We start from the raw sequence: 14859 nt of genomic DNA, 5'->3' as shown, positions 1-14859 counted from the left end.
CTCTCATTCGGGTGTTTATTACATATCGAGGGACTCACAATCGGGTGTTTATTACACACTGAGGGACTCTCAGTCAGGTGTTTATTACACATCGAGGGACTCACAGTCGGGTTTTTATTGCACATCGAGGGACTCTCGGTCGGATGTTTATTACACATCAACGAACTCACAGTTGGTGTGTATTACACACTGAGGGACTCCCAGTCGGGTGTTTATTACACATCAAGGGACTCTCAGTCGGGTGTTTATTACACATCGAGGGACTCTCAGTCGGGTCTTTATTACACATCGAGGGACTCTCAGTCAGGTGTTTATTACACATTGAGGGACTCACAGTCGGGTGTTTATTACACACTGAGGGATTCTCAGTCGGGTGTTTATTACACATCGAGGGACTCACAGTTTGGTGTTTACTACACATCGAGGGACTCACAGTCGGGTGTTTATTACACACTGAGGGATTCTCAGTTGGGTGTTTATTACACACTGAGGGACTCTCAGTCGCAAGTTTATTACACATCGAGGGACTCTCAGTCGGGTGTTTATTACACATCGAAGGACTCACAGTCGGGTGTTTATCACACACTGAGGGACTCTCAGTCGGGAGTTTATTACACACTGAGGGACTCACAGTCGGGTGTTTATTACACATCGAGGGACTCACAGTCGGGCGTTTATTACACATCGAGGAACTCACAGTTGAATGTTTATTACACACTGAGGGACTCTCAGTCAGGTGTTCATTACACACTGAGGGACTCACAGTGTGGTGTTTATTACACACTGAGGGACTCACAGTGTGGTGTTTATTACACACTGAGGGACTCACAGTCAGGTGTTCATTACACACTGAGGGACTCACAGTGTGGTGTTTATTACACATCGAGGGAAACACAGTAGGGTGTTCATTACACACTGAAGGACTCTCAGTCGGGTGTTTATTACACATCGAGGGACTCACAGTCCGGCGGTTATCACACATCGAGGAACTCACAGTTGGTGTTTATTACACACTGAGGGAGTCACAGTCTGGTGTTTAAAACACATCGAGGGACTATCAGTCGATTGTTTATTTCACACTGAGGGACTCTCAGTCGCAGGTTTATTACACATCGAGGGACTCACAGTCGGGTGTTTATTACACATCGAGGGACTCACTGTCGGGCGTTTATTACATGTCCAGGGACTCTCACTCGGGTGTCTATTACACATCGTGGAATACTCAGTCGGCTGTTTCTTACACATCGAGGGACTCACATTCTGGTGTTTATTACATATCGAGGGACTCACCGTCGGGCGTTTATTACACATCGAGGGACTCACAGTCGTGTGTTTAATACACATCGAGGGACTCTCAGTCGAGAGTTTATTACACATCGAGGGACTCACAGTCGGGTGTTTATTACACACTAAGGGACTCTCATTCGGGTGTTTATTACACATTAAGGGTCTCACAGTCTATTGTTTATTACACACAGCGGGAGTCTCAGTCGGGTGTTTATGACACATCGAGGGTCTCACAGTCGGGTGTTTATCACACACTGAGGGATACTCAGTCGGGTGTTTATTACACATCGAGGGACTCACAGTCGGGTGTTTATTACACACTGAGGGACTCTCAGTCAGGTGTTCATTACACACTGAGGGACTCACAGTCTGGTGTTTCTTACACATCGAGGGACTCACAGTCGCAGGTTTATTGCACACTGAGGGACTCTCAGTCTGGTGTTTAGTACACATCGAGGGCCTCACATGCCGGTGGTTATTACACATCGAGGGACTCACAGTCGGGTGTTTATTACACATCGAGGGACTCACAGGAGGCTGTTTATTACACATCGAGGAGCTCACAGTTGGTGTTTATTACACACCGAGGGACTCTCAGTCGGGTGCTTATTACACATCGAGGGGCTCACAGTCCGGTGTTGATTACACATCGAGGAACTCACAGTTGGTGTTTATTACACACTGAGGGACTCACAGTCGGGTGTTTATTACACATCGAGGGACTCACAGGAGGCTGTTTATTACACATCGAGGAGCTCACGGTTGGTGTTTATTACACACCGAGGGTCTCTCATTCGGGTGTTTATTACATATCGAGGGACTCACAATCGGGTGTTTATTACACACTGAGGGACTCTCAGTCAGGTGTTTATTACACATCGAGGGACTCACAGTCGGGTTTTTATTGCACATCGAGGGACTCTCGGTCGGATGTTTATTACACATCAACGAACTCACAGTTGGTGTGTATTACACACTGAGGGACTCTCAGTCGGGTGTTTATTACACATCGAGGGACTCTCAGTCGGGTGTTTATTACACATCGAGGGACTCTCAGTCGGGTCTTTATTACACATCGAGGGACTCTCAGTCAGGTGTTTATTACACATTGAGGGACTCACAGTCAGGTGTTTATTACACATCGAGGGACTCACAGTCGGGTGTGTGTTACACACTGAGGGACTCTCGGTCGGGTGTTTATTATACATCGAGGGTCTCTGAGTCGGGTGTTTAATACACATCGAGGGACTCACAGTCCGGTGTTTATTACACACTGAGGGACTCACAGTCGGGTGTTTATTACACATTGAGATACTCTCAGTCGGGTGTTTATTACACATCGAGGGACTCACAGTCGGGTGTTTATTACGCACTGAGGGACACTCTGTCGGGTGTTTATTACACATTCAGGGTCTCTCAGTTTATTGTTTATTGCACACAGCGGTTTTCTCAGTCGGGTGTTTATTACACATCGAGGGACTCACAGTCGGGTGTTTATCACACACTGAGGGACTCTCAGTCGGGAGTTTATTACACACTGAGGGACTCTTAGTCGGGTGTTTATGACACATCGAGGGACTCACAGTCGGGTGTTTATTACACATCGAGGAACTCACAGTTGAATGTTTATTACACAATGAGGGACTCACAGTCTGGTGTTTATTACACATCGAGGGAAGCACAGTCGGGTGTTTATTACACACTTAAGGACTCTCAGTCGGGTGTTTATTACACATCGAGGGACTCACAGTCCGGCGGTTATTACACATCGAGGAACTCACAGTTGGTGTTTATTACACACTGAGGGAGTCACAGTCTGGTGTTTAAAACACATCGAGGGACTCACTGTCGGGCGTTTTTTAAATGTCCAGTGACTCTCACTCGGGTGTCTGTTACAGATCGTGGGATACTCAGTCGGCTGTTTGTTACACATCGAGGGACTCTTAGTCGGGTGTTTATTATACATCGAGGAACTCACAGTTGGTGTGTATCACACACTGAGGGACTCTCAGTCGGGTGTTTATTACACACTGAGGGACTCTCAGTCGGGTGTTTATTACACATCGAGGGACTCTCAGTCGGGTCTTTATTACACATCGAGGGACTCTCAGTCAGGTGTTTATTACACATTGAGGGACTCACAGTCGGGTGTTTATTACACACTGAGGGATTCTCAGTCGGGTGTTTATTACACATCGAGGGACTCACAGTTTGGTGTTTACTACACATCGAGGGACTCACAGTCGGGTGTTTATTACACACTGAGGGATTCTCAGTTGGGTGTTTATTACACACTGAGGGACTCACAGTCGCAAGTTTATTACACATCGAGGGACTCTCAGTCGGGTGTTTATTACACATCGAAGGACTCACAGTCGGGTGTTTATCACACACTGAGGGACTCTCAGTCGGGAGTTTATTACACACTGAGGGACTCACAGTCGGGTGTTTATTACACATCGAGGGACTCACAGTCGGGTGTTTATTACACATCGAGGAACTCACAGTTGAATGTTTATTACACACTGAGGGACTCACAGTCAGGTGTTCATTACACACTGAGGGACTCACAGTGTGGTGTTTATTACACATCGAGGGAAACACAGTAGGGTGTTTATTACAAACTGAAGGACTCTCAGTCGGGTGTTTATTACGCATCGAGGGACTCACAGTCCGGCGGTTATCACACATCGAGGAACTCACAGTTGGTGTTTATTACACACTGAGGGAGTCACAGTCTGGTGTTTAAAACACATCGAGGGACTATCAGTCGATTGTTTATTTCACACTGAGGGACTCTCAGTCGGGTGTTTATTACACATCGAGGGACTCACTGTCGGGCGTTTATTACATGTCCAGGGACTCTCACTCGGGTGTCTATTACACATCGTGGAATACTCAGTCGGCTGTTTCTTACACATCGAGGGACTCACATTCTGGTGTTTATTACATATCGAGGGACTCACAGTCGTGTGTTTATTACACATCGAGGGACTCACAGTCGGGTGTTTATTACACTCTAAGGGACTCTCAGTCGGGTGTTTATTACACATTAAGGGTCTCACAGTCTATTGTTTATTACACACAGCGGGAGTCTCAGTCGGGTGTTTATGACACATCGAGGGTCTCACAGTCGGGTGTTTATCACACACTGAGGGATACTCAGTCGGGGGTTTATTAAACACTGAGGGTCTCACAGTCGGGTGTTTATCACACACTGAGGGATACTCAGTCGGGTGTTTATTACACATCGAGGGACTCACAGTCGGGTGTTTATTACACACTGAGGGACTCTCAGTCAGGTGTTCATTACACACTGAGGGACTCACAGTCTGGTGTTTCTTACACATCGAGGGCCTCACATGCCGGTGTTTATTACACACTGAGGAACTCACAGTTGGTGTTTATTACACATCGAGGGACTCACAGGAGGCTGTTTATTACACATCGAGGGACTCACAGGAGGCTGTTTATTACACATCGAGGAGCTCACAGTTGGTGTTTATTACACACCGAGGGACTCTCAGTCGGGTGCTTATTACACATCGAGGGGCTCACAGTCCGGTGTTGATTACACATCGAGGAACTCACAGTTGGTGTTTATTACACACTGAGGGACTCACAGTCGGGTGTTTATTACACATCGAGGGACTCACAGGAGGCTGTTTATTACACATCGAGGAGCTCACGGTTGGTGTTTATTACACACCGAGGGTCTCTCATTCGGGTGTTTATTACATATCGAGGGACTCACAATCGGGTGTTTATTACACACTGAGGGACTCTCAGTCAGGTGTTTATTACACATCGAGGGACTCACAGTCGGGTTTTTATTGCACATCGAGGGACTCTCGGTCGGATGTTTATTACACATCAACGAACTCACAGTTGGTGTGTATTACACACTGAGGGACTCTCAGTCGGGTGTTTATTACACATCGAGGGACTCTCAGTCGGGTGTTTATTACACATCGAGGGACTCTCAGTCGGGTCTTTATTACACATCGAGGGACTCTCAGTCAGGTGTTTATTATACATTGAGGGACTCACAGTCGGGTGTTTATTACACACTGAGGGATTCTCAGTCGCAAGTTTATTACACATCGAGGGACTCTCAGTCGGGTGTTTATTACACATCGAGGGACTCACAGTCGGGTGTGTGTTACACACTGAGGGACTCTCGGTCGGGTGTTTATTATACATCGAGGGTCTCTGAGTCGGGTGTTTATTACACATCGAGGGACTCACAGTCCGGTGTTTATTACACACTGAGGGACTCACAGTCGGGTGTTTATTACACATTGAGATACTCTCAGTCGGGTGTTTATTACACATCGAGGGACTCACAGTCGGGTGTTTATTACGCACTGAGGGACACTCTGTCGGGTGTTTATTACACATTCAGGGTCTCTCAGTTTATTGTTTATTACACACAGCGGTTTTCTCAGTCGGGTGTTTATTACACATCGAGGGACTCACAGTCGGGTGTTTATCACACACTGAGGGACTCTTAGTCGGGAGTTTATTACACACTGAGGGACTCTTAGTCGGGTGTTTATGACACATCGAGGGACTCACAGTCGGGTGTTTATTACACATCGAGGAACTCACAGTTGAATGTTTATTACACAATGAGGGACTCACAGTCTGGTGTTTATTACACATCGAGGGAAGCACAGTCGGGTGTTTATTACACACTGAAGGACTCTCAGTCGGGTGTTTATTACACATCGAGGGACTCACAGTCCGGCGGTTATTACACATCGAGGAACTCACAGTTGGTGTTTATTACACACTGAGGGAGTCACAGTCTGGTGTTTAAAACACATCGAGGGACTCACTGTCGGGCGTTTTTTAAATGTCCAGTGACTCTCACTCGGGTGTCTGTTACAGATCGTGGGATACTCAGTCGGCTGTTTGTTACACATCGAGGGACTCTTAGTCGGGTGTTTATTATACATCGAGGAACTCACAGTTGGTGTGTATCACACACTGAGGGACTCTCAGTCGGGTGTTTATTACACACTGAGGGACTCTCAGTCGGGTGTTTATTACACATCGAGGGACTCTCAGTCGGGTCTTTATTACACATCGAGGGACTCTCAGTCAGGTGTTTATTACACATTGAGGGACTCACAGTCGGGTGTTTATTACACACTGAGGGATTCTCAGTCGGGTGTTTATTACACATCGAGGGACTCACAGTTTGGTGTTTACTACACATCGAGGGACTCACAGTCGGGTGTTTATTACACACTGAGGGATTCTCAGTTGGGTGTTTATTACACACTGAGGGACTCACAGTCGCAAGTTTATTACACATCGAGGGACTCTCAGTCGGGTGTTTATTACACATCGAAGGACTCACAGTCGGGTGTTTATTACACACTGAAGGACTCTCAGTCGGGTGTTTATTACACATCGAGGGACTCACAGTCCGGCGGTTATTACACATCGAGGAACTCACAGTTGGTGTTTATTACACACTGAGGGAGTCACAGTCTGGTGTTTAAAACACATCGAGGGACTCACTGTCGGGCGTTTTTTAAATGTCCAGTGACTCTCACTCGGGTGTCTGTTACAGATCGTGGGATACTCAGTCGGCTGTTTGTTACACATCGAGGGACTCTTAGTCGGGTGTTTATTATACATCGAGGAACTCACAGTTGGTGTGTATCACACACTGAGGGACTCTCAGTCGGGTGTTTATTACACACTGAGGGACTCTCAGTCGGGTGTTTATTACACATCGAGGGACTCTCAGTCGGGTCTTTATTACACATCGAGGGACTCTCAGTCAGGTGTTTATTACACATTGAGGGACTCACAGTCGGGTGTTTATTACACACTGAGGGATTCTCAGTCGGGTGTTTATTACACATCGAGGGACTCACAGTTTGGTGTTTACTACACATCGAGGGACTCACAGTCGGGTGTTTATTACACACTGAGGGATTCTCAGTTGGGTGTTTATTACACACTGAGGGACTCACAGTCGCAAGTTTATTACACATCGAGGGACTCTCAGTCGGGTGTTTATTACACATCGAAGGACTCACAGTCGGGTGTTTATCACACACTGAGGGACTCTCAGTCGGGAGTTTATTACACACTGAGGGACTCACAGTCGGGTGTTTATTACACATCGAGGGATTCACAGTCGGGTGTTTATTACACATCGAGGAACTCACAGTTGAATGTTTATTACACACTGAGGGACTCACAGTCAGGTGTTCATTACACACTGAGGGACTCACAGTGTGGTGTTTATTACACATCGAGGGAAACACAGTAGGGTGTTTATTACAAACTGAAGGACTCTCAGTCTGGTGTTTAAAACACATCGAGGGACTATCAGTCGATTGTTTATTTCACACTGAGGGACTCTCTGTCGCAGGTTTATTACACATCGAGGGACTCACAGTCGGGTGTTTATTACACATCGAGGGACTCACTGTCGGGCGTTTATTACATGTCCAGGGACTCTCACTCGGGTGTCTATTACACATCGTGGAATACTCAGTCGGCTGTTTCTTACACATCGAGGGACTCACATTCTGGTGTTTATTACATATCGAGGGACTCACAGTCGTGTGTTTATTACACATCGAGGGACTCACAGTCGTGTGTTTAATACACATCGAGGGACTCTCAGTCGAGAGTTTATTACACATCGAGGGACTCACAGTCGGGTGTTTATTACACTCTAAGGGACTCTCAGTCGGGTGTTTATTACACATTAAGGGTCTCACAGTCTATTGTTTATTACACACAGCGGGAGTCTCAGTCGGGTGTTTATGACACATCGAGGGTCTCACAGTCGGGTGTTTATCACACACTGAGGGATACTCAGTCGGGGGTTTATTAAACACTGAGGGTCTCACAGTCGGGTGTTTATCACACACTGAGGGATACTCAGTCGGGTGTTTATTACACATCGAGGGACTCACAGTCGGGTGTTTATTACACACTGAGGGACTCTCAGTCTGGTGTTTAGTACACATCGAGGGCCTCACATGCCGGTGGTTATTACACATCGAGGAACTCACAGTTGGTGTTTATTACACACTGAGGGACTCTCAGTCGGGTGTTTATTACACATGGAGGGACTCTCAGTCGGGTCTTTATTACACATCGAGGGACTCTCAGTCAGGTGTTTATTACACATTGAGGGACTCACAGTCGGGTGTTTATTACACACTGAGGGATTCTCAGTAGGGTGTTTATTACACACTGAGGGACTCACAGTCGCAAGTTTATTACACATCGAGGGACTCTCAGTCGGGTGTTTATTACACATCGAGGGACTCACAGTCGGGTGTGTGTTACACACTGAGGGACTCTCGGTCGGGTGTTTATTATACATCGAGGGTCTCTGAGTCGGGTGTTTAATTCACATCGAGGGACTCACAGTCCGGTGTTTATTACACACTGAGGGACTCACAGTCGGGTGTTTATTACACATTGAGATACTCTCAGTCGGGTGTTCATTACACATCGAGGGACTCACAGTCGGGTGTTTATTACGCACTGAGGGACACTCTGTCGGGTGTTTATTACACATTCAGGGTCTCTCAGTTTATTGTTTATTACACACAGCGGTTTTCTCAGTCGGGTGTTTATTACACATCGAGGGACTCACAGTCGGGTGTTTATCACACACTGAGGGACTCTCAGTCGGGTGTTTATTACACACTGAGGGACTCTTAGTCGGGTGTTTATGACACATCGAGGGACTCACAGTCGGGTGTTTATTACACATCGAGGAACTCACAGTTGAATGTTTATTACACAATGAGGGACTCACAGTCTGGTGTTTATTACACATCGAGGGAAGCACAGTCGGGTGTTTATTACACACTTAAGGACTCTCAGTCGGGTGTTTATTACACATCGAGGGACTCACAGTCCGGCGGTTATTACACATCGAGGGAAGCACAGTCGGGTGTTTATTACACACTGAAGGACTCTCAGTCGGGTGTTTATTTCACATCGAGGGACTCACAGTCCGGCGGTTATTACACATCGAGGAACTCACAGTTGGTGTTTATTACACACTGAGGGAGTCACAGTCTGGTGTTTAAAACACATCGAGGGACTCACTGTCGGGCGTTTTTTAAATGTCCAGTGACTCTCACTCGGGTGTCTGTTACAGATCGTGGGATACTCAGTCGGGTGTTTATTATACATCGAGGAACTCACAGTTGGTGTGTATCACACACTGAGGGACTCTCAGTCGGGTGTTTATTACACACTGAGGGACTCTCAGTCGGGTGTTTATTACACATCGAGGGACTCTCAGTCGGGTCTTTATTACACATCGAGGGACTCTCAGTCAGGTGTTTATTACACATTGAGGGACTCACAGTCGGGTGTTTATTACACACTGAGGGATTCTCAGTCGGGTGTTTATTACACATCGAGGGACTCACAGTTTGGTGTTTACTACACATCGAGGGACTCACAGTCGGGTGTTTATTACACACTGAGGGATTCTCAGTTGGGTGTTTATTACACACTGAGGGACTCACAGTCGCAAGTTTATTACACATCGAGGGACTCTCAGTCGGGTGTTTATTACACATCGAAGGACTCACAGTCGGGTGTTTATCACACACTGAGGGACTCTCAGTCGGGAGTTTATTACACACTGAGGGACTCACAGTCGGGTGTTTATTACACATCGAGGGACTCACAGTCGGGTGTTTATTACACATCGAGGAACTCACAGTTGAATGTTTATTACACACTGAGGGACTCACAGTCAGGTGTTCATTACACACTGAGGGACTCACAGTGTGGTGTTTATTACACATCGAGGGAAACACAGTAGGGTGTTTATTACAAACTGAAGGACTCTCAGTCGGGTGTTTATTACGCATCGAGGGACTCACAGTCCGGCGGTTATCACACATCGAGGAACTCACAGTTGGTGTTTATTACACACTGAGGGAGTCACAGTCTGGTGTTTAAAACACATCGAGGGACTATCAGTCGATTGTTTATTTCACACTGAGGGACTCTCAGTCGCAGGTTTATTACACATCGAGGGACTCACAGTCGGGTGTTTATTACACATCGAGGGACTCACTGTCGGGCGTTTATTACATGTCCAGGGACTCTCACTCGGGTGTCTATTACACATCGTGGAATACTCAGTCGGCTGTTTCTTACACATCGAGGGACTCACATTCTGGTGTTTATTACATATCGAGGGACTCACAGTCGTGTGTTTATTACACATCGAGGGACTCACAGTCGTGTGTTTAATACACATCGAGGGACTCTCAGTCGAGAGTTTATTACACATCGAGGGACTCACAGTCGGGTGTTTATTACACTCTAAGGGACTCTCAGTCGGGTGTTTATTACACATTAAGGGTCTCACAGTCTATTGTTTATTACACACAGCGGGAGTCTCAGTCGGGTGTTTATGACACATCGAGGGTCTCACAGTCGGGTGTTTATCACACACTGAGGGATACTCAGTCGGGGGTTTATTAAACACTGAGGGTCTCACAGTCGGGTGTTTATCACACACTGAGGGATACTCAGTCGGGTGTTTATTACACATCGAGGGACTCACAGTCGGGTGTTTATTACACACTGAGGGACTCTCAGTCTGGTGTTTAGTACACATCGAGGGCCTCACATGCCGGTGGTTATTACACATCGAGGGACTCACAGTCGGGTGTTTATTACACACTGAGGGACTCTCAGTCAGGTGTTCATTACACACTGAGGGACTCACAGTCTCTTGTTTCTTACACATCGAGGGACTCACAGTTGCAGGTTTATTACACACTGAGGGACTCTCAGTCTGCTGTTTAGTACACATCGAGGGCCTCACATGCCGGTGGTTATTACACATCGAGGAACTCACAGTTGGTGTTTATTACACACTGAGGGACTCTCAGTCGGGTGTTTATTACACATCGAGGGACTCTCAGTCGGGTCTTTATTACACATCGAGGGACTCTCAGTCAGGTGTTTATTACACATTGAGGGACTCACAGTCGGGTGTTTATTACACACTGAGGGATTCTCAGTAGGGTGTTTATTACACACTGAGGGACTCACAGTCGCAAGTTTATTACACATCGAGGGACTCTCAGTCGGGTGTTTATTACACATCGAGGGACTCACAGTCGGGTGTGTGTTACACACTGGGGGACTCTCGGTCGGGTGTTTATTATACATCGAGGGTCTCTGAGTCGGGTGTTTAATTCACATCGAGGGACTCACAGTCCGGTGTTTATTACACACTGAGGGACTCACAGTCGGGTGTTTATTACACATTGAGATACTCTCAGTCGGGTGTTTATTACACATCGAGGGACTCACAGTCGGGTGTTTATTACACATTCAGGGTCTCTCAGTTTATTGTTTATTACACACAGCGGTTTTCTCAGTCGGGTGTTTATTACACATCGAGGGACTCACAGTCGGGTGTTTATCACACACTGAGGGACTCTCAGTCGGGAGTTTATTACACATCGAGGGACTCACAGTCGGGTGTTTATTACACATCGAGGAACTCACAGTTGAATGTTTATTACACAATGAGGGACTCACAGTCTGGTGTTTATTACACATCGAGGGAAGCACAGTCGGGTGTTTATTACACACTTAAGGACTCTCTGTCGGGTGTTTATTACACATCGAGGGACTCACAGTCCGGCGGTTATTACACATCGAGGGACTCACAGGAGGCTGTTTATTACACATCGAGGAGCTCACAGTTGGTGTTTATTACACACCGAGGGACTCACAGTCGGGTGTTTATTACACACCGAGGGACTCTCAGTCGGGTGTTTATTACACATCGAGGGGCTCACAGTCCGGTGTTGATTACACATCGAGGAACTCACAGTTGGTGTTTATTACACACTGAGGGACTCACAGTCGGGTGTTTATTACACATCGAGGGACTCACAGGAGGCTGTTTATTACACATCGAGGAGCTCACGGTTGGTGTTTATTACACACCGAGGGTCTCTCATTCGGGTGTTTATTACATATCGAGGGACTCACAATCGGGTGTTTATTACACACTGAGGGACTCTCAGTCAGGTGTTTATTACACATCGAGGGACTCACAGTCGGGTTTTTATTGCACATCGAGGGACTCTCGGTCGGATGTTTATTACACATCAACGAACTCACAGTTGGTGTGTATTACACACTGAGGGACTCTCAGTCGGGTGTTTATTACACATCGAGGGACTCTCAGTCGGGTGTTTATTACACATCGAGGGACTCTCAGTCGGGTCTTTATTACACATCGAGGGACTCTCAGTCAGGTGTTTATTACACATTGAGGGACTCACAGTCGGGTGTTTATTACACACTGAGGGATTCTCAGTCGCAAGTTTATTACACATCGAGGGACTCTCAGTCGGGTGTTTATTACACATCGAGGGACTCACAGTCGGGTGTGTGTTACACACTGAGGGACTCTCGGTCGGGTGTTTATTATACATCGAGGGTCTCTGAGTCGGGTGTTTAATACACATCGAGGGACTCACAGTCCGGTGTTTATTACACACTGAGGGACTCACAGTCGGGTGTTTATTACACATTGAGATACTCTCAGTCGGGTGTTTATTACACATTCAGGGTCTCTCAGTTTATTGTTTATTACACACAGCGGTTTTCTCAGTCGGGTGTTTATTACACATCGAGGGACTCACAGTCGGGTGTTTATCACACACTGAGGGACTCTCAGTCGGGAGTTTATTACACACTGAGGGACTCTTAGTCGGGTGTTTATGACACATCGAGGGACTCACAGTCGGGTGTTTATTACACATCGAGGAACTCACAGTTGAATGTTTATTACACAATGAGGGACTCACAGTCTGGTGTTTATTACACATCGAGGGAAGCACAGTCGGGTGTTTATTACACACTTAAGGACTCTCAGTCGGGTGTTTATTACACATCGAGGGACTCACAGTCCGGCGGTTATTACACATCGAGGAACTCACAGTTGGTGTTTATTACACACTGAGGGAGTCACAGTCTGGTGTTTAAAACACATCGAGGGACTCACTGTCGGGCGTTTTTTAAATGTCCAGTGACTCTCACTCGGGTGTCTGTTACAGATCGTGGGATACTCAGTCGGCTGTTTGTTACACATCGAGGGACTCTTAGTCGGGTGTTTATTATACATCGAGGAACTCACAGTTGGTGTGTATCACACACTGAGGGACTCTCAGTCGGGTGTTTATTACACATCGAGGGACACTCAGTCGGGTGTTTATTACACATCGAGGGACACTCAGTCGGGTGTTTATTACACAATGAGGTACTCTCAATCGGGTCTTTATTGCACATCGAGGGACTCAGAGACGGGTGTTTATCACACACTGAGGGACTCTCAGTCGGGTGTTTATTACACATGGAGGGACTCACAGTCAGGTGTTTATTACACATTGAGGAACTCACAGTCGTGTGTTTAATGCACATCGAGGGACTCTCAGTCGGGTGTTTATTACACACTGAGGGACACTCTGTCGGGTTTTTATTACACATTAAGGGTCTCACAGTCTATTGTTTATTACACACAGCGGGAGTCTCAGTCGGGTGTTTATTACACATTAAGGGTCTCACAGTCTATTGTTTATTACACACAGCGGGAGTCTCAGTCGGGTGTTTATTACACATCGAGGGTCTCACAGTCGGGTGTTTATCACACACTGAGGCACACTCAGTCGGGAGTTTATTACACACTGAGGGACTCTCAGTCGGGTGTTTATTACACATCGAGGGACTCACAGTCGGGTGTTTATTACACACTGAGGGACTCTCAGTCGGGTGCTTATGACACATCGAGGGACTCACAGTCGGGTGTTTATTACACACTGAGGGACTCTCAGTCAGGTGTTCATTACACACTGAGGGTCTCACAGTCTGGTGTTTATTACACATCGACGGACTCACAGTTGGTGTTTATTACACACTGAGGGACTCACAGTCGGGTGTTTATGACACATCGACGGACTCACAGTCGGGTGTTTATTACACACTGAGGGACTCTCAGTCAGGTGTTCATTACACACTGAGGGTCTCACAGTCTGGTGTTTATTACACATCGACGGACTCACAGTTGGTGTTTATTACACACTGAGGGACTCACAGTAGGCTGTTTATTACACATCGAGGAGCTCACAGTTGGTGTTTTTTACACACTGAGGGACTCTCAGTCGGGTGTGCATGACACAATGAGGGACTCTAAGTCGGGTGTTTATTACACATCGAGGGTCTCTCAGTTTGGTGTTTATGACACAATGAGGGACTCTCAGTCGGGTGTTTATTACACATCGTGGGACTCTCTGTCGGGTCTTTATTAAACCTCGAGGGACTCACAGTTACTGTTTATTACACACGGAAGGTCTCACAGTCTGGTATTTATTACACATCAAGGGACTCTCAGTCCGGTGTGTATGGCACAATGAGGGACTCTAAGTCGGGTGTTTATTAGACACTGAGGGACTCTCATCAGGTGTTTATTACACATCGAGGGACTCTCAGTCGGTTGTTTGTTACACACTGAGGGATTCACAGTTG

This window comes from Heterodontus francisci, chromosome 44 (assembly GCF_036365525.1).
Source record: "Heterodontus francisci isolate sHetFra1 chromosome 44, sHetFra1.hap1, whole genome shotgun sequence".
NCBI lineage: Eukaryota > Metazoa > Chordata > Chondrichthyes > Heterodontiformes > Heterodontidae > Heterodontus > Heterodontus francisci.
This window is presented reverse-complemented; position numbering follows the sequence as displayed.